General features: G+C 46.2%; 1 non-coding gene across 1 annotated transcript; it reads left to right on the top strand.

The window, feature by feature from the left end:
- Positions 1-1,191: 1,191 nt before the first annotated feature.
- LOC121983497 lies at positions 1,192-1,297 on the top strand. Its single transcript, XR_006112546.1, has one exon. It is a non-coding gene; the product is annotated as a small nucleolar RNA R71 (small nucleolar RNA).
- Positions 1,298-22,054: the final 20,757 nt, after the last annotated feature.

Here is a 22,054-nt window from a genome sequence, read left to right as displayed (position 1 = left end):
ATTCTGTATCGGGAATTCTTCAACAATTAAGAGAGGGTGGTTATTTACCCCAAGAACCTCTCCTATCTTTCATAAATTGCCGCAGGCTTAATGAAGAGCTGCCCGCGGATTTAAAAGGCCCCTTTCCGAATGTTTAAAGAAATTATTTATAAAAGGTTGTGTGGATAAAGGAGGTGATTCTTGAGATGCTACTTCCACAACACAGCTCCCTACACTTCCTTTCATAACATCATCATCAACACAAGTATCAAAAAATAAACAAACATCAGTTTCCTCAGTGGGAGAATCATCTATAGGAGGATCACTAACTTCATTTGCAGTTTTAAGTTGCTATACCACATCACATTCATCATCTGAAAATTCAATTTCATCATAACACCCTGTAAACTCAGAAGGTAAATCTGAAAACTTGTTATCCACTGCATTATCATCAAAATCCTCATCTGAAGAGTCCTCATCTGCATATACGTCCAGAAATCTACACTCAACTATATCGATGTCACCGAATCTGCCAAAGTCTTCGTTTTCATTGACCTTCACTAGCCTTTGTGGAAAAGGAACCTTTAGTGAAGGTCTTAGAAAAGGTACTTCCTTTTTCCATACTCCCTTTAAGCTTGTGGAGGAGGTCCAGCTTGCTTATCTAGTGTTGGTGTCAACAACCGTTGAGGAAAAGGTATTTGTGGCCTTTGAGAACTTCTTGGAGTAATGGAACTGAGTTCTTGAGGTCTTCTATTGTTCTTCTCCTCAATCCTAAACAAATCTTTCTTCAGAAGTTCTTCATAATTCTTGTCACTTCTCAACATAATATCATTATCAGTTACACTAGATCTTGTATGTGTAGGAGGAAGGTCTTTCTTGAACCATTTTGAAACTATGCTATTAATCTTTTCCCCCAAATGTTTGAACTCCTTATTCTGTGACTTCTGAATTTCGACATTCTTGGGTGGTTGAACTGCATTTTGTTTGACAGACTCTCTTGTATATATGGCTTGTACTTCTTGAATATTTGAGGGAGATTCCATCCAACTTTTGCTCGACCATCCGTGGAGGTTCAATGTCACTTGATCAATTAATGTATAAGCTTCTTCTATGCTCTTGTCCATAAAAGAACCTCCAGCTGATGAATCTAACAAACACTTATCTGAAAAAGAAATTCCCCTATAGAATATGTGTAGAATCAGTCATTTCTCCAAACCATGATGAGGGCACTGTCTTTGTAGACTCTTGAATCTGTCCCATGCTTCAAATATTGATTCTCCATGAGCCTGAGCAAAATTCGTGATGCAACTCCTCATGTAGATTGTTCTGCTTGGAGGGGAAAAGTGATTCAGAAATTGCTGCTCCAATTGTTCCCAACTTGTGATGCTTTGAGGACGTAGAGAATATAACCAAGTCCTTGCTTTGTCCTTAATACTAAATGGAAATGCCATCAACCGGACTGCATCTGCTAATACTCCTTCACAATTCACTAAATCATAAAGCTCTAGAAATGTCTCAAGATGCAGATAAGGACTTTCTGGTGCTTCTCCTCCAAATTTATGACCTTGTATCATGGAAATTAACTCTGGGTATAGTTGGAAATTTTCTGCTTCAATATGAGACTACACAATGGGAGATAAAAATCTTGCAGAAATGAGTGCAGAGAAATCTCTTAAGGACCTACTTGACATGTTAGTGCTCATGGTATCTAAAAAAAAATTATGAGAAAAGAACAAGAATGAAAAATTAAAGACAAATAAAATGCTATATGAAAAGCAAGAATTTAAATTGCAAGAAAGGAAATGCAGAATTTTTTTTTTTGAATTATGAATATGAAAAAACCAAAGCTATTCACAAGTCTAGATTAACTAAATTACTAGTCTACTAGTGTTAATGCGAACAGTCCCCGACAACGGCGCTAAAAACTTGTTACGCACCAGCAAGTGTACGGTTTCGTCGTCAGTAATAAAAATATCGAATCCACATGGACTGTTGATTAACCACTAGAGATATCGCAAAGTACATTATCTAGATAAACCTAAGGTTGGTGAGAAAAGAGCGTAAGAGAGAGAGAAGAGGAAAGTGAGAAGAGAGAACTGGCCTTGGAGGGAATGAGCCTTGGGAGATGGATTCTAGGATTTCGGTTTCATTATAATACTAGGAGGAACTACATAGATTGCTTAGCTTCCATCCTCTATGTCAATGCTCTTGCAGGAAGTTAGATAGGCCAGTATCCCTAAGTATCACGTAGAGACGATCCCTGTGAGATCCTGTAACGGTTAACCCCCATGTCACGAGGGCGCCTCGGTAGATCACTGGGATGCATATCTAGTAAAGAATAATAAGGATAAGGGTAGAGGTTCGGTACGATTACCTACTTCCTTATGGAGGAATTGCCTTTCCTTTCAAGAGAATGTCCTAGACGTCCATGAACGGGTTACCCTTGTCACTAGGGCCCCTCGGGTATATGATCTAGAGCACTCTCTTTACGAGAGCAACAGTTCTTAAGGGATTGTTTCTCCTTTTAAGGGAACGTCTTAGACGTCCGGAAAGGATTACCCCTGTCACTAGGGTACCTTGGTCAATACGCTCCAAGGTATCCTCTTTGCGGGATCAACAATCCTCCACATCAAGCAATCAAAGCATAGAAATATAAGCATGGCACACACGCAACTCATCAAGCACGAACAAGACATTAACAGGTCATTGAAAAGAAACAAGGCGACTCTGCATAGTTCTACATCTCTATCATATTACAAATACTTCTAAATCCTAGAAGAGAAGATCTACTCCATTGTGGGGTAAGAACAACCCCAAAACATAAAGAAGAACATACTTACTATTGGTTGCTACTCGAAAAACCTAGAGGTTCCACTGTACAAAAATTTTGTACAAAGGTCTGAACCTTTTCCTAGCTACCATGTGTTCTTTTAAATTAAATTTTGGATAGCCTGCGGAACTTAACACGTTTGATCCAAAACTTAATTTATTTGTTCTTTTAGGTTTTGACTTGGATCTCCTGCGGAACTTAACACGTTCGACCCAAATCACCTTAAGTTATTAATTCCATTAAATATTAATTTCCATAATTGGTTCCCAGTACTGACGTGGCGAGGCACATGGCCTTCTTGGATATGGGAGCAACCACCACCGACTAGACAAAACCTTTTATGGAAAGCTAATATTTAATTTCCTAAAATAACTTTAGGTTAACCGAAAAGAACAATCAAATAACAAGGAAAAAATAAAACAAAAGAACACATCATCGAAAAACATATTCGAAATACTAGAATCGTAAGCCTCTTGTATTTGGTATTATTTCCATAAATAACTAGCATGATGCGGAAAGAAAAATTACTAGTTATACCTTCTAGAAAGACCTCTTGATCTTCTACCGTATTCCTCTTCTAACCTCGGACGTTGTGTGGGCAACGATCTTCCGAGATGAGAAACCACCAAGCACCTTCTTCTCCTCCTAGCTAGGTTCGGCCAACACAAAGAAGCTTCACCAAGGACGAAGAACAAAACACCAACCAAGCTCCAAGGGATACAAGCTTTCTCTCCTTCTTCTTCTTCTTCTCCAAGTAGTATCCGGCCACCACAAGAGCTCCAAGCCAATAGAGAAGGTTCGGCAACCACCAAGAGGAAGAGAGGAAGAGAGGTTGGCCGGCCACAACACCAAGGAAAAGAGAAAGAAAAATAGAATAGAGTCGTTAGCCTTGAAGCCTCCTCTACCCCCTCTTTTATAATCCTTGGTCTTGGCAAATAAGAAAAATTTAATAAAAACTTCCTTAATTCTTTTGCCATTGAAAAGGAAAATTTATTTAATTAAAAATAATTTTCTTTCTCAATTTTATTTGGTCGGCCATATAAAAGCTACAAACAAGGAGAGTTTTAATTAATTAAAACTTCCTAATTTGTCTCTATAAAAAATTTCTCCAATAATTTTTATCCCTTCATGATTGGTTTATAAAAAAGAAATTTAATAAATTAAAATCTTTCTTTTAAACATGTGGATAAAAGAAAGTTATCTCTAAAAATTAAAATCTCTTTTAATCTACAAATAAGGAAAGATATCAAATCTTTTCTTAATCTTTTGTAGAAAATTATAAAAGAGAATATTTAATTTTAAACTCTCTTTTAAATCATGAACATGGTTAAAAAGGAAAGTTTTCTTAAAATTTAAAATCCACCTTTAATCAACAAATAAGGAAAGATTTCAAATTTTAAACTCTCTTTTAAACATGAAGATGATTTACAAATAAGGAAAGTTTTTACCAAAAATTAAAACCATCCTTTTAATCTACAAATAAGGAAAGAGATTAATCTCTTCTCTTAATCTTTTGTAGAAAGCTATAAAAGGGAATTTTTAATTTTTAAACTCTCTTTTTAAATCATGATATCCACATAAGAAATAATTTTAATAAAAATCCCTTTTAATATTCTAGTGGTCGGCCACCTAAGCTTGGGACCCAAGCTTTGGCCGGCCACCTACATGGCTCATCCACTTGGTCTTGGCCGGCCCTAGCTTGGGTTCCAAGCTAGCTTGGTCGGCCCCATTGGATGGGTAAGAAGGTGGGTATGCGGTGGGTATAAATCTCTATATACTAGAAGCTACGATAGGGACCGAGAGGAGGAATTGGTTTTGGTCTCCCGATGAAATCAAGCATCCCGTGTTCGCCCCGAACACACAACTTAATTTCATCAATAATAATTCATTCCACTAAAGAACTATTATTGAACTACCGCACCAATCTCAAATTACATTTTGGGCTCCTTCTTATTATGAGTGTGTTAGTCTCCCTGTGTTTAAGATAACAAATGTCCACTAATTAAGTAAGTTACTGACAACTCACTTAATTAATATCTAGCTCCAAGAGTAGTACCACTCAACTTCATCGTCATGTCGGACTAAGTCCACCTGCAGGGTTTAACATGACAATCCTTATGAGCTCTTCTTGGGGACATTCTCAACCTAGATCACTAGGACACAATTTCCTTCTATAATCAACAACACACACTATAAGTGATATCATTTCCCAACTTATCGGGCTTATTGATTTATCGAACTAAATCTCACCCATTGATAAATTAAAGAAATAAATATCAAATATATGTGCTTGTTATTATATTAGGATTAAGAGCACACACTTCCATAATAACTGAGGTCTTTATTTCTTTATAAAGTCAGTATAAAAGAAACGACCTCTAATGGTCCTACTCAATACACTCTAAGTGTACTAGTGTAATTATATAATTAAGATAAACTAATACCTAATTATACTACGACCTTCCAATGGTTTGTTCCTTTCCATTATGGTTGTGAGCTACTGTTTATAATTTATAAGGTACTGATAACATGATCCTCTGTGTGTGACATCACACACCATGTTATCTACAATATAAATTAATTGAACAACTACATTTATCATAAATGTAGACATTTGACCAATGTGATTCTTATTTCTAGATAAATGTTTATACCAAAAGCTAGGCTTTTAGTATACACTCTAATACTTACAACCCTTGATATGAGAAGGAAGGGAAGAAGTGATGCTTGCCGGGATTTCCGATGTCTTGGGGATGCCTCCTTGCTCTGGAGATGGACGGAACGTCAAGGGATGACGGTGGATGAAGCTCTAGGGTTTCCCCCGAAGGAGAAAACCCTTTTCCAAGGAGAGGGACGAAGTCCCTGAACCAAAGATAATCAAATAATAGGGTTCTTGACCCTTTTATACCTCCTCCAACCCGCCTAGGAAAACCAGGATTATGGGGCGTCCGGTAAACCAAGTTTTTCACCCATTAAACCAGGTTTTCTCATGATCTACCTTGAACTAAAGTTGTAGATCTTGAAATTATCTTCAATCTGATACTTGGATCGAGCCCTGGATCCAACCGAGCCGAAAGTTATGGTGGTTTGAAGTTTGGTCTGCGGTCTAGGCGGAGGTCCAGTTGAACCCGCGGTTGGGAGGCACGGCCGTGCCATTTATCATGGGTAGACAACACTTTATTTCTATTGGATCTGAAGTAAATTTTAGATCTTGAAGTCAGCTACGTTTCGGTATAAAGAACGTCCCGAAAGTCCAACGGAGCACAAAGTTATGGCCAAATTACGAACGGTCTGCAATCTGCCCAGAATTCAGCACAGCGTGGCACGGTCTGTGTTCTTCGTCACACGACCGTGTGGAATCCACACAGCCTCACACAGCTTCCTCTCGGATTGAGTCACACGGCTGTGCGAGGTTGCACGGCCGTGGCCTTCTTTGTCTCTACCGAGGTCACACGGCCGTGTGGATTCACACGGCCGTGACCTTCCTCGCCACTGGAATGTTTGGCACGGTTGTGCCATTTGGCACGGCCGTGTGTTGCTTGGCTTTGGTCATGGGGGCACGGCCGTGCAGGTTTGCATGGCCAAGCATGGTTCTCCTTCTGTTGTGGCCGCACGATCGTGCAAGAGTTGCACGGTCGTGCACTGTCTCCCTTCTGTTCGGCCACACGGCCGTACGAGGTTGCACGACCCAAATTCTTGTGTGCGTTTTAGCTCCATTTTCGCTCTAAATAGCGTCCTATCAATCAAAACAAATAAAGAGTAGATCTCCGAACAAATATAATGGAAGTATGACATTATAAAGAAATATGGTGCAATAAGCATAGAATATGCTATGAAATACATGTAGGTGTGCGTCCAAACATGCATAAATGATCATATAATCTACGCACATCACCTCCGACGATCATTCCAATTTCTCCTTGAGCGGCGTTGTTCCTATTTTCCTCTTCACGGGTTGAGGGTCTGCTCTGTTCAGCAGAAGGTCGGACTGGACTTGTGTGGTTCCTCCATTGCGGCTGACGCTCTCTCCACTCAGGCGCTTCTTTGCTATCCGCTCACCTTCCTCCCAATCGACATCCTTGATGTCGTTCATGTGTTGATGACCGATGATGATATCCTCGAGATGTCGATCGGCTAGTGATCGGCGTCAGGTCATAGCAATTACGCATGTTGTGCGTTACTGATTAGTGGAATGAGTAAAACATTGGCATCCACTCTTCTTTACTCTAGCAGCTTTCGGGCGATCGGCTTCTACATGCTACATCGCATGCGCTCTTGGCTCTTGATATTGCTGCCCTCTAGCCGACCAGGGCCCCTTAAGTGGCAAATGATTATTCGGTGGTCTCCGCTCGAGTGCAGCTATAGGCTAGGCAGACACTTCCTTTCTCCTGGTCGCCTGAGCTTCCTCCACATTTATGTATTTCATAGCCCTTCTGAGCATATGGTCGAAGTCCCTCGGTGATCTACGGATGAAAGAGCGGAAAAACTCGCCTTCGATGAGCCCTTGAGTGAAGGCATTCACTAGTATCTCTAAGGAGACCGATGGAATATCTATGACCACTTGGTTGAACTGTTTGATGAAAGCTCTCAGTGCCTCCTTGGGCCCCTGCTTTAACGCGAACAGACTAACGCTTATTTTTTAGCGGATGTTGCTGCTAGCAAAGTGGTGTAAGAATGCCGTTTGGAAGTTCTTGAAGTTGCGGATAGATCCGACCGGCATCTGTCTGAACCAACGCTGTGCTGATCCGGAAAGGGTCGTAATGAAGACCTTGCACTTCACTCCGTCGATGTATTGATGGAGTGTGGGCATGTTGTCGAACTTGGCTAGATGATTGTCCGGATTGGTCGCTCCATTGTATTCCCCAATTGTCAGTGGGGTATAATGGTGAGGCAGAGGATCATCCAAGATCCCCTGAGAAAACTGCTCGTTGATTCGTTCCGGCAAATCATCTTTTTTTGGTGCCTTCCCCTTGCATGTGTCACGAATAGGCGCGTCATCTAACGAGGATCCCTGCTCCCTTTCTGCTCGTCGTTGCTCCTCCGACGGAGTTTGGAACAATGCTCGGTGAAAAGGGATTAGCGCGTTGGGTGCTTCTCTATATGTGTCGGTCGACCTTCTATTTTGCCCCCGGACGGATGTGTACTCCATTTGCTCCTTAAATGCAGCTTGTTTCCCTGCCGCTGACGCCGCGGGCTCCTGCGATTGGCGCTCGGCTAAGACCTACTATTGTTGTTGCTCCAGCATTTTCGTCGCTTTGGCCTGTATTAGCTTATCCAACTCCTCCTGTGTCAAAGTCATTGTGTTGAGTTGTCTGACGCCCTCCATCTTCGTGTCTCAGATGCAGGCTACATTCCCACAAACGGCGCCAATATGATCCTGTCTGAAAATCGTGAGGATGGTTTGCCGGGGGTATGGCTGCTGGGTTGACTATATGTGGGTCGTACTCCGCTCTGTAACACAACAAACGTCAGTGCTGAACCAGGGAAGGGGTCCCCGACGGTGGCTCTCCAACGCTCAAGTCAGTCACCGGAAATGAAGAGGAGCAAAGCAACAGTAAACACAAGTGTGAATAGTAGATAGCATGTACCTCCGCTGGTGCTTGGACCCCCTTTATATAGAGCTTCTATAGTTCACATGCTCGCTTTCCAATATGAGCACGCATTCCTAAGTTTTTTATGAAAAGACTTGGCAATCAAGTATTTCTGATACCGTACCTTAATAGGACGTGCATATCTCTGATGGGACAGTGGAAGCTTCCACCGTATGATATGCATGTTGACCTTGCTAGGTATTAGCGGCGTTAACTCCTAAAAGGATGTTGGAGTGATCCACTGTTCGACCGAGCGGGGAAGCCGCTCAGCAAGATGCTCTGCTCCATTAGCATTTTTTACTCGACCGAGCGAGGAAGCCACTCGGCCAGATGTTGATATGCTCCGTTAGTGTTAGCTGTTCTTCCGGACTTGGGGAAAGATGCAAGGGCTCAACATTCCAGGCCGGATAGGCCCTCAGGCTTACTTGGCATCCCGCCATCCCTACTCGTCCGACGTTGCTGTCGTACGGGAGCACATGTTACAATTCGGACATGGCCGGGCTTCGCTCCGATTGGCCATACGTAGCTTCGCTCCGATCGGGCTTCATGGATCGGCCTGTCGCTAACCCGGCCAGCCATCGTGGACGGGCTCATTGATTCCGAGTTGCTCTCCTTGACTTTAATCTCCACGTTGGCGGTCATCACCACCCTTGACCTGATTGGTAGGCCCCCTTTACCACCGCATCAAGACGTATTAAATTATCTTATTTGACAAATATTTGAGAAGATGAAATGTAGAAAATTTTAATTAGCTCTTATTTCCAATTTACAAAACCATTTTTTTGAATCAAAGATGAATTACATATGATTTTTATATTATTAATTGACGAATCTGGAATTATGTTGTGGCCTTGCTGTTTTTGGTTCTTTTGTGGTGTAAATTAGCTTCAATGGGTGCACAAATTTCATTTCAGTGTCTTCTGTTGGAATGTGGGAAATTGAGTTAGGTTTCCAACCTTGTATGATATGAGCAATTTATTAGTATGGAATGCGTGATGAGTTATGAGTTATGATCCGGTGGTAAAGGAGGGGGCCCGGCCGTACAGTGGTCAAAGACACGTGGAAGTCAACGTCAAGATGGTCAGCCCAATGGTCTTGCCGAGCGGGTAGGTCACCTCGCCGATCGGCCGTGATAGCGCCCAGGCCGGCGCGAAGACAGCTCGATCGCAGGTCGGGTTTCCGATGCTCAGGGGTTCTCGTATAAAAGAGTCGATGCGCCGAGCGGCATGTCCGCTCGGCCGAGCTACCGAACAACTAAGGTTGCATGCCCGTTCGAGCATGCGACCGAGCGCCTCTCCCGCTCAGCCTAGTAACGGACAAGAGAAGAGGACAAAATGGGCAGCTGGCGATATCCTTCTTGAGACATGCGCTACCGATAGACAGCATGGTCGGCGACTAGACCGGACAGAAGATCGTACGGTGGAAGTTTCCACTGTCATGTCGGAGATATGCTCGGACGGTTACGGTATGACGTCAGGCACACTTTTCTAACACGTCCATTTTGAGGTATGCTTTGGGAAGCATGCAAGCCTCGACGAGCGTACACGCCCCCCCCCCCCCTCGCCGGATCCTATATAAGGACCCCTAGACTTCAACGGAGGTATGCGATATTCTTCACTGTAGCTACAGTCTCGTTATTCTACTTTTGCTTCATCTCGTCGTTGCTTGACTTGAGTGTCGGAGGGTCATCGCCGGGAACCCCTTCTCGGCCCAGCTTTATTGCAGGCTCGCTGGAGGTCCATGTCATATGGGAGGTCATCCGAGGACAGCATAGAGCGCCACGTCCCCAGCGTCCGTCGACTCGACTCTCGGACAATATCAAATTGGCGTCGTCTGTGGGAACGCACCTGAATCCGAGCCGAGAAGATAGAGGAAGCTGGATGGTCACACACCGTGACGCTCTCTCCAGAAGAACTCGACGCGCTCATCCAGGCACGAGCGGCAAAGATAGTGGAGCAGCAGCAGAAAGCGTAAACCGAACGGCTTGCGCAGCAAGCCACCTCGGCATTCGGCGGCCGAGCGGCGTTGGAAGACCGACCGGAGCAGTTTTCTACCTGGGCGCAGAATAAGGGGCAAACCAGCACGCCAGGAGATGCACCGCCAACCCCGATTCCATTTCATCAATCCTTGTTCCGGACACCCTCCGATCTCGCCCAAGCCAACCAGGGGTTATCCGATAAGGCTCCCGCGCGGGACGTCAAAAAGGGCAAAGTGCCTCAAACCGAGTCATCCTCCGAACAGATCAATCGCCAGTTCTCCGAGGCGATTCTGCAAGATCCACTCCCGAGGCACTACGCCCCCTGGCGATTGGGGAGTATAGCGGCACGACTGACCCGGACGACCACCTTGGTAAGTTTGACAACGCTGCTACTCTCCATCAATATACTGACGGAGTTAAGTGCCGGGTCTTCCTCACTACACTGTCCAGCTCGGCACTACACTGTCCGGCTCGGCACAACGATAGTTCCGGAGGTTGCCGGACAGATCGATTCGGAGTTTAAGGACTTCCAAATGGCGTTCCTCTACCACTTCACAAGTAGCAGACGATATCAGAAAACGAGCGTCAGCTTATTTTCCACAAAGCAAGGGCTGAGAGAAAGCCTCCGAGCCTACATCCAGCGTTTCAACCAAGCGGCCATGGATATCCCCACAGTCTCATCTAAGATAATGATGCATGCCTTCACTCAGGGCTTAGTCGATGGGGATTTCTTCCGCTTGCTCATCCGAAAGCCGTCCTGCGACTACGACCACATGCTGAAGAAGGCAAACGAATATATCAACGTGGAAGAAGCTCAAGCGGCCAGGAGGAAAGAAGCCCCATCCAAGCCTTCAGCTCTGGCCGAACGAAGGCCGCTGGCCAGCCATCAGCCGCCAAGAGGACCCCACGCTGAGGGAACGCGCCCTCATCAAGAGATAAGGTCACACGTTGTCCAGCATGTGGCGGCCGATCGACCCAAGCAAAAAAGAAAGGTATGGACTCCCATGTTTTGTTCGCTTCACCAGTCAGCAACCCACAACACCCGTGATTGTCGGAGTCTCGACCCGATTGCTCACCCAGCGCCGAGAAGCTATCGACGCCGATCACCTTCACCCAATCGACGCCATCGACACCAGAATACCAGGCGACGGGTGGCTCAGGAGTCCCCCAAACGACAACATCATCATCAGCCGGGGGTCAATCCTCGAGTCTCACAGGAACGAATAAGACCGTCCGCTCGGGAGGAAGAAAACAGGAGCAATACTGCTCGGGGCGATATCAGCATCATTGCTGGTGGACCAACAAGCGGTGACTCAAACCGGGCTAGAAAGTCGCACGCTCGACAGCTAAGGATCTATGCAGTAGGCTGCAGTCGGGAGCAGGCACAGGGCCCCGAGATCAGCTTCGGGCCCAAGGACCTGGAAGGAGTTGAAGTGCCGCACGACGACGCACTCATCATTCAAGCGGTAATAGCAAATTATACTATTCATATCATATTCATTGATACAGGTAGCTCGGTCAACATTATTTTCAAGAAGGCGTTCGATCAACTGCAAATCGACTGGGCTGAACTGCTGCCTATGACAACTCCGCTGTATGGATTTACTGGCAATGAGGTTCTAGCGGTCGGCCAAACCAGGCTGGCCATCTCGCTAGGAGAGGAGCTGCTTCGAAGCATGCGGACCACTAACTTTATCGTGGTCGATGTCCCCTTCGCCTACAACGTGATACTAGGACGACCGGCTCTCAATGAGTTCCGGGCGGTCGTCTCAACTTTCTGTCGGAAGATCAAATTTCCCGTGGAGGACTAGGTGGGAGAAGTCTGCGGAGATCAGCTGGCCCCCCGACAATGTTATGTAGAGATGATTCGAGCTGAATCGAAGTCCGCTTGGAAGGCATCGCGCCTTGAGATAAACACTATAACCGAAAAGCCTCCCACTTTAGTTTATGAAGAAAAGGAGGGGGTGCAGATCCAAGATGGTCGACCGAGAGCCACTATATTCATTGCATCAGACCTGGAAGTGGGCCCGAAGGAGGAGCTGATCAGGTGCCCACAACGCAACCACGACGTCTTTGCGTGGTCAACGCACGAGCTACCAGGCATCTCGCCGACCATCGCACAACATGAGCTCCATGTCCGGTCGGACGCTCGGCCCGTCAAGCAGAGGAAACGAAACTTTAGTGCAGAGCAGAACGTCATCATCCGAGCAGAAGTCGAGAAACTCCTGGAGGCCGGCCATGTACGGGAGGTGTAGTTCCTGAGCTGGCTCGCGAATGTGGTGTTGGTCTCCAAGTCGGGCAATAAGTAGAGGGTCTGCATCGACTTCCGGGATCTGAATAAGGCGTGCCTAAAAGACTTTTACCCTTTGCCCCGAATTGACCAGATGGTAGACTCAATCGCTGGATGCGAGTTGATATGTATGTTGGATGCCTATCAGGGTTACCACTAAGTGCCACTCGACCGGGAAGACTAGGAGAAAGTGAGCTTCATTACGGCGGACGACACCTACTGCTACAATGTAATGTCGTTCGGACTGAAGAACGCCGGTGCCACATACCAACGGCTCATGAACAAGGTGTTCCGGAAGCAGATCGGGCGAAACTTGGAGATATATATGGATAACATACTTATTAAATCAATCCGAGCGGCCAACCTTTATGCAGATATAGAGGAAATCTTCCAGATGCTGAGGACGTACGGAGTCAAGCTAAATCCCCAGAAGTGTCTGTTCGGAGCAAAGAGTGGTCACTTTCTGGGGTATATCGTTACTGAGCGGGGCATAGAGGCAAATCCCAGCAAAGTGAAAGTGCTGCAGGACATGTCGCCTCCCAGAAACTTGAGGGAAGTGCAACGCCTTACCGGGCGGATAACGGCCTTGTCGTGGTTCATCTCCAAAATGGTCGATCGGAGCTTGCCTTTCTTCAAGATTTTGCGCCGAGCCACCAAATTCCAATGGGGCAGAGAATGCAACCAGGCGTTTGAGGAATTAAAGGTTTATCTAAACTCTTTGCCTATATTAGCTAAGCCCAACACCGGCGAGCCGCTCCGCATCTACTTATCCTCGACCGAGCATGCTGTAGGCTCAACGTTAGTACGACAGGACGACGAAGAATAACCCGTGTATTTTCTGAGTCACATTCTAAAGGATGTTGAGTCCCGCTATACTGGTCTCAAAAAGCTTGCCTTCGCGCTAGTCCTCGCCGCTCGAAGGCTTCGACCTTATTTCCTCGCACACACGATAATCGTCATGACGAACAACCCTCTAGGGAGAGTTCTCCTCAACCCGGAGGCATCTGGGCGGCTGATTAAGTAGGCAACCGAACTTAGTAAATTCAATATCCAGTACCAACCCCGCACGGCCATTAAGGCGCAATCGCTGGCGAATTTCATTACCGAAGTTCAGAATCATGAGCCCGGAGCTTTATGGAGAATATATGTGGACGAGTCATCCACTCAGCTCGGGAGTGGTATTGGTATTCTATTGATCTCCCCTCAAGAAGAGCAGATGCATCTGTCCATCCGGTTGGACTGTCGGGCAACCAATAATGAAGCAAAATATGAAGCTCTCATAGCAGGATTGCAGGCCGCTCGGCACGTGGGAGCGAGCCGAGTAATGATCTACTCAGACTCTCAGCTTGCTGCTCAGCAGCTCTCAGGATCTTTTGAGATAAATAACCCCAGACTTAGGCTCTACGCAGAGGCTTTCGAAAGGCTCAAAACCAACTTCTGCGAGGTTGTCATGCAGAAGATCCCCCGAGCGGAGAACCAAGCGGCGGACGAATTGGCCAAACTTGCAAGTTCAATAACGCCGATCGTCATCCAACAAACGATTGAGCATGTAGCCTTAGTGACTCACATTGGAAGGATGGAGGGCCTCACGTTCCCAAGCGACTGGAGGACGACCTTAATGAAATTTTTGCGAACGAGAGCTACACCATCCGATCGGGAAGAGGCCCAGTTGCTAAGAAGGAAAGATGGTCGGTTCACCCTCATCGGGGATCAGCTCTACAAGAAGGCATTCTCTCGACCATTGCTAAAATGCGTCAGCTCGGAGGACGCGGAATATATACTAAAAGAAGTACATCAAGGGTCCTGTGGAGGACACCCGGGTGGCCGCTCGTTGGCGAGGAAGATTCTGCTAGTCGGGTACTTTTGGCCGACCCTCCAGGAAGATGCCTCTCGGACCATCTCCACCTGCCTTTCCTGTCAAAAATATCACAACTCCACCCACCGGCCCATAGAGAAAATGAAGGCGTCTACAGTGTCCTGCCCGTTCGACCAGTGGGGCATGGATATTGTGGGACCTTTCCCTATGGCGACTGGGCAGCGGAAGTTTTTACTTGTGGCGGTGGACTATTTCTCCAAATGGGTCGAGGCCTAGCCACTGGCAAGAATAACCAAGCAGATGGTCAAAAAGTTCATCTGGAAGCACATAATATGTCGTTTCGGCATTCCACGTCGGCTCGTGTCCGACAATGGGCAGCAGTTCGTCGAACAGCAGCTCCGAGAATGGTGCGAGGGGTACGACATTTAGCAACACTTCACCTCTGTAACCTATCCGCAAAGCAACGGGCAGGCCGAGGTCGCCAATCGGGAGATCCTTCGGATTCTTCGAGTTCGACTCGATCATGTCGGGGGTAGCTGGGTAGATGAGCTCCCAAGTGTGTTATGGGCGATCCGCACTACCCCTAAGGAGGGAACGAGGGTCACGCCTTTCCACTTAGTGTACAGAGGGGAGGTTGTCGTTCCTGTGGATGTCGGAGTAGAATCTGATCGGGTGCAACAGTACGACGCGAGTAACGCCGAGCAGAGGCAGTTGGAGTTGGACTTGATAGATGAGGTGCGAGCCAAAGTGGTCGTCCGGCTAATGGCGTACTGGCAGAGAATGAAGCAGAATTACATCAGGCGAGTAATTCCCAGGGCATTCCAGGTCGGCGACTTTGTATGGAAGAAGGTGAAGCCGGTCAGCGATGTGAGCAAGCTGGAGGCACCCTGGGCTGGGCCCTTCAAGGTCATCGAGAAGCTCCGATCGGACGCCTATTATCTTGAAGATGAAGATGGACGGCAGCTAGAACGACCATGGAGCGCTAACCATCTCCAGTCATACCGAGATGGGTGAAAGGTGTGCCAATGTAATTCATTATATGTGCTTTCCATTCTTCGGCTCCATTTGAATGCAGGAATGAAATCAAAAAATAAAGTATGCGTCGAACGGGCAAGCTCCATCAAACCGTCGAGCGCCGACGTTAAACTCTAGAGTCGAGCCAGCGACCGTCGAGCGGTGACATTAAACACCAGAGGCGAATGACCACTATAAAACTCTGCCTTGGCATCGTTTCAATCTGACAGGTCCTATGGAAAAGAGGTGGTCCTGTACTCGATTGTCAAGCAGTGGCTCAGAGAACAAAAGACGAGGCCCTCATGAATTTAGTAGCGATCAAGGGAACAGATAACTCGTTCGAATATACACAACGATAGAACAAGCAAACAATGAAAGGCCAAAAAAGTCCAATAATCAAAATAGGTCGAACGACGAGTACATGCAGTGAAATAGGCCGAACAATACACATCCTCGACTTCACTCTCGATAATTAAAAATCTCATCTGGGATCGTGGTAAGAAGCTCGGCATGGTCACGGACAGGAATGGTGAAATCCTCAGGAAGCTGACCCTTTGTGTTCAGATAGTCAGCCGTGGCAGTGATGGCCAGCTCGAACGCGTGGACAAGCCGAGCGCAGGCTTTCTCTACAAATTTCTCTGAACAGATGTAGTTTTGCTACATGACAGTGAATCGGGTAGGCTCGGCCTTTTGATATTCTTTGAGGGCGGCTCGGGAGTCCTCTAGTGCGTCTTGAAAGGTCTTCAGGTCAGCCTGGAGAGCGATCACCTCCGCCGAGCGGCCAGCCTTCTCAGAGGTGAGTAAATCAGTCAGCTCCTTAACCTTCAGCTCGAGCGCTCGAGCCTCGACATTCTTCGCCTCCATATCGGTGATGGCCTTGTTCTTTCTGGTGTTGGCCTACTCGATCTTTTTGTCATAGGTCTTAACCTCGGTCTTGAGCTGATCCACCATAGTCTGCAGGCCCGAAGATTTGTGCTGCTCGGCCTCCAGCAGTCTCTTGGTCCTGTCAAGCTCCGCCTTCAACTCGACGTAAGAGGGGCCTTGAGGGGGAGCTCCACCAGAGACCTTGAGCTTCTTGAACTCCTCTTCTAGGAGCACCAGGCGGTTGCTTACTGCAATGCTTTCCACCCAATACTGTAACCAGATCGGAAGGGAAAGGGTCAGTGTCGAACCGAAAGGAAAAAAGAAAAGGTTATAATAACAGTTACCCCGGTGGCATGTTGTATGTGGCTGTTGCCGAGCAGCCCTGGGGGCATCAGAGCCATGCGCGCTCGAGTGTCCTCCCAGACCTTCATGAGGGGTCCCCAGATGGTTATTTGGTGTTCGGGGCTCGCCGGCTGTTCGACCGTCTGTAGATACTCCTCTGTCGGTAGGTGCAGTAAGGCCTTGATAGTCCTGCGCCGGCCCGGGGTAGACTGAGCAGACGCTGAAGGGGCAGAAGACTGGCCGACTAGATCGGAACGGATGAGAGATTGCCTGATTGTCTATTGAGCAGGAGGAAGTGAGCTGAGGGGCTGAGCAGCGATGGGGTTGGAAGGCCAATCGCCTTGAGATGGGGTCCGATCGGAAGATAGCGCTTCCACAGTCGCCGGAGCTAATGGAGGAGGATCGTCCATCTACTCGGACACGTGTACGGCTGAGGTGGCCGAGCGGGTTGGTGTGCCCGTTCGACGGTGTTTGCGTCCAACCAACGGAAGTTCGTTACCGGAAGACCCGGCTTCCTCGGGTCGAGTGGCCGGTTGAGTACCCGACGGAGTGGTCTCTCCTGCTGCATCGGTAGTAATGGTTCGAGCGGCAGACGCATCGCCCGCCGTCTGCGCCTCTTCGCTCTCGCCTTCATGAGAGCCGACCGGGGCGATGCCGAGTCTCTCTACCTCCTACGCTGCAGCCGCCTCTATCTCGGCGGCCTTGCGTTTTAACATGCCGAGCACCATCGATATCATCATGGTCGCAGCTGCAAGAAAGAGAAAAGAAATCAGTTAAACCCAAAGAAAAGGAGAGAAAGTTATTTCTTACCAGTGTCGTTCGAAAGCCACGTTCGGATTGGGCTTAGGCCAAACAGATACAACATCCCTTCGGGCAGCAGCTTGTGGATGTCCAGCTTCAACCCGACTAGCAGGTTAGCCGCGTGTAGGAAAGCGGGCTCGATCCTATACCTTTTCAGGTCAGGGGGAGGTGGCAGAGTAGTTTGCCATTGGGTTTGGAAAGGAGGCGACTCGGGAAGACTCAAAAGGAAAAAATAGTCTTTCCAGTACTTGTTGGAGGTAGGCATTTTATCAAAGAAATCCAAGTCGATCCGAGATTGAAACAAGAAGGTGCCTATCTTGGACTGCTTGGGATAGTAAAAATAATGAAAAATCTGAGGCTTAAGGGGGATGTTGTGCACCCGGAAGAGCACAACTACGCCACACAGCAGCCTAAAGGAGTTGGGCATAAGCTGGCCGAGCGGAATGCGAAAGTAGTTACACACTTCTATGATGAATGGGTGGATGGGAAACCTAAGGCCAGCTACGAATTGGTCACAGAAGAAAGTAACAGTGTCGACTGACGGGTCATGGGGTCGGTCGGATCGCTCGGCCAGGGTAAGCTTGTGGTCGGCAGGGATATCATAAACATTAATCAGATTAAAGGCATCTCCCGAGTCAAACCGACTCTCCATGGCTTGGTACCAGAGGCTAGGAGAGGGGTCGAAAGAGCTGGCCATGATCGGAAAATGAAAACACAGATGGTTCGTCGAAAAGATTGACGAAAAGAGCAACGAGAGAGGCGACGCCAAGGAAAGCAAAGGGAAGCAAACGCGAAAACAAGAGAGGATCAGAGAGCTTACAAAAGGAGACCTAGGAGAGGAAGGTCGTGTTGGTGCAGCGGGAACTGGCAAGAGGGGGGTGAATTGCCTGCAAGTAAAAACTAAACCCTCCTCAACCAATTTAAACTCAAATAGATGCAATAGCTATAAGATTAAACAGAACTAAAGTATGAACAAAAAAGAAAGACACAACTATTTTAACCTGGTTACAACTAAGAGGGTTGTTAATCCAGGACGATGAAAAGCTCAGTAAGAAACTCCTTCTCTGAAAGTGGAGAAACCTTTTACACTTTGAAGAGCACATAACTATTGCTTAACTAGAGAGTACAAGAGTTGAATTTCGTTCGTATTCGTTGTTCTTTCAAGCTGCCCGAGACCCTCCTTTATATAGGGGTTTTAGAGCTTATCGGATGACCTGATCTTTGGGATCATGTTTTGACTCAAGAGGGATCGGTCGACCGATCCCCAGGTTCGGTCCACCGAACCTGTTGTACCTGCCCAGTCTTCCGTCCAGGTGCAGTCTCTGAAGATCGAGCTTTGGTTCGGCCGACTGATCCTTATGTTTGGTCGACCGATCGGCCAACGGTCTTCCAGCTAAGTTGGCCCGATCAAACTGCTCGACTTGGTCTCTGGATAAACTTAGGTTCGGTCGACCGATCAGCATGTGCGGTCGACCGATAAGCTCCACCAACATTCAGCTTCTGACGTGGCATTTGACGTGTCTACTGAGGTTGGGTTTTGATAAAGAGGGGTTCGGTCGACCGATCAAGGGGTTCGGTCAACCGAACCATTAACAAGTCAACTTCCAGTTGACTTGCTCCGGTTCGGCTCCTTGGGTGATTGCGGCTATTCGGAATAGGGCTCACCCGAACCCAGTTCCCGGCCTTCTCCTCGAGCAGGCTTCTCGTCCCTCGAACGCCGCGTACTCCTTCGGACGCACCAAGCCCGTCGGCTCCCTTCCCGTGTCGTCCTTCTCGCTAGCTGCGTCTTCAACTCGACTTCCTGCACTCCTAAGTTCCTGCACACTCAGACACAGGATTCAGACCCAACGTAGGACCTAACTAACTTGGTTGATCACATCAAAACTACCACGGGGTTCAACAATCTCCCCCTTTTTGATGTGCATCAACCCAAGTTCAAGTTAGGGTTAACAACTAGACAAACGTAATTTTAAGAAAATTACTAAACTAACAAATATAGCGTAAATTTACAATAAATAAAATTGCAACATAGTTTAGAGAGACAACAGATTTAATTTTCCTAACTCCCCCTAAACTTGTACTTTTCTCTCCACCTTTGATCACAGCAAAAACGGGGAAGCAAGTTCTTAAGATGAAAAAAAAAATTTCTAAGCAAAATAATTTCTTAGAATTTTCAAAAGGAATTTCTAAGTAAAAATGAAGAAACATTTTTAAAGTATTATTCAAGTGTTATGAGAATTTTTCTAAGTTAAAATATATTTTCTAAGCTAAAAAAAAATTCCAAAAATCCAAAACTTAGTAAGACCAATAAAAAAATGTTTGTAGACTTTCAAAGTATTTTAATTCTACTTTTAATGTTTTTTCAAAAAGTTAATTAAACATTTTTGTTTCAATATTTCAGCTTCCAGGTCGTGGCGAGACACTAGGCCTTCTTGGTTATTGGAGCAACAACCACTTCCTTAGACAAAGCCTTCATAAAGAAAATGTTTAATTTTCTCTCTATAAAGCTTTTAATTTTATGAGATTAGTTTAGCACAGATTTTGCATCTCAATAGAGCTTCCTTCCTACTGAATTAATCAGGAATTTAGGTGGTACATAATTTCTTGGTATTTTCCTAATTTGACCCTGATGATGTTTAACATACCAGTTTAATTTTCCATATAACTTTATTTTTAATTTTGGAAAAATATTTACTTTTAAACATGCATCAGATTTCAGTTCTTGAATTTTATTTTTTAACTTTGCATTTTCTAATTTCAAATTTTCATTTTCCTTTTCAAATTTATCTAACTTTTTAGAAAGTGCTTTAATAAAACGAAAGGATTGAGTAGGGGTAAGATTGCGTACTTGACTTACCTGATTTGGTGAGGCTCCCCCTTCACTGCAGTTTTCCTCTTCTGATGTTCCTCCCCCTTCATCGATGCTCATCTCTAAGCTTGACTCTTCTTCTGGCTGATAGTTAGCTAGTAGAGCTAATCTTGAGAATTCTTCGACTTCTGACTCGGAGGATGAAAAGCCGTCCCATGTCGCCTTCAGATTTTTGTGCTTGGGTCGAGCTGGCTTCTTGCTTCTTTCCTTATCTTTCTGTTTGCTCTTCAATTTTGGGCAATCATCCTTGATGTTCCCTTCTTTGTTGCAATTATAGCACCGGACTGCCCTTCCTCTTTGATGACGTTTACTTGACTATGATCTAAACTTGTTAGATTTAAAAAACTTATTAAAACGTCTTACGATTAACGCAGCTTCGTTTTCGTCGATCGACGCTTCAGAGTTGGGATCGTCCTTTTCAGCTCGTAGGGCAACGTTGAGGTTCGACTTCTCTACTGGTTTTTCTGCAAGTCGAGACTCGTGAAGTTCGAAAGTTGAAAACAAGTTTTCTAAACTACTTACCTCAAAGTCCTTAGAGATGTAGTAAGCATCTACTAAGGACGCCCATTCTGAAGTCCTCGGGAAGGCATTGAGCACGTATCGGATGGAATCCCGGTTGGTTACTTCTTCTCCAAGGTTCGTTAGTTGTGTCTACCTTCTCGCCGTTGTTCATCCGGAGGTTTGTTAGTTGTGTCCGGAGGATGTCACGCCGCGCCAGTTTCGCTTCAGAGGTACCTTCGTGAAGCTCCAGGAATATCTCCCAGAGATCTTTCGCTGAGACGTAGCTTCCGATCCGACTTACCTCCTAAGGTGGCAGAATGTTGAGGAGGTGGAATTCAGCTTTTCCGTTGGCGACGAAATCAGCTTGCTCCTTCTTGCTCCACGTGTTTTCTTCTTTATCTTTAGGAGCTGCAAAGCCATATTTCATAGTAATTAAAATATCAAAGTCTGTTTTAAAGAATACCTCCATTTTTCGCTTCCATGTAGCGAAATCTCCGTCGAACTTCGGGGGATGAATGTTCGCGCCGGCCATTGTCTTGATCTTAGTGCTTCAGACGGCGGTTAGTCCTTCTGAGGCTGTCAGGCTCTGATACCACTTGTTGGTGCAGCGAGGACCGGCAAGAGGGGAGTGAATTGCCTGCAAGTAAAAACTAAACCCTCCTCAACCAATTTAAACTCAAATAGATGCAATAGCTATAAGATTAAACAGAACTAAAGTATGAATAGAAAAGAAAGACTCAGCTATTTTAACCTGGTTACAACCAAGAGGGTTCTTAATCCAGGGTGATCAAAAGCTCAGTAAGAAACTCCTTCTCTGAAGGCGGAGAAGTCTTTTACACTTTGAAGAGCACAGAACTATTGCTTAACTAGAGAGTATAAGAGTTGAATTTCGTTCGTATTCGTTGTTCTTTCAAGCTGCCCGAGACCCTCCTTTATATATGGATTCTAGAGCTTATCGGATGACCTGATCTTCGGGATCAGGTTTTGACTCGAGAGGGATCGGTCGACCGATCCCCAGGTTCGGTCGACCGAGCCTGCTGTACCTGCCCAGTCTTCCGTCCAGGTGCAGTCTCTGAAGATCGAGCTTTGGTTCGGTCGACCGATCCTTATGTTCGGTCGACTGATCGACCAACGGTCTTCCAGCTGAGTTAGCCCGATCAAACTGCTCGACTTGGTCTC

This window comes from Zingiber officinale, chromosome 5A, assembly GCF_018446385.1.
Source record: "Zingiber officinale cultivar Zhangliang chromosome 5A, Zo_v1.1, whole genome shotgun sequence".
Taxonomy (NCBI): domain Eukaryota; kingdom Viridiplantae; phylum Streptophyta; class Magnoliopsida; order Zingiberales; family Zingiberaceae; genus Zingiber; species Zingiber officinale.
The sequence above is the reverse complement of the archived record's forward strand: the minus strand, read 5'-3'. Positions and strand labels throughout refer to the sequence as shown.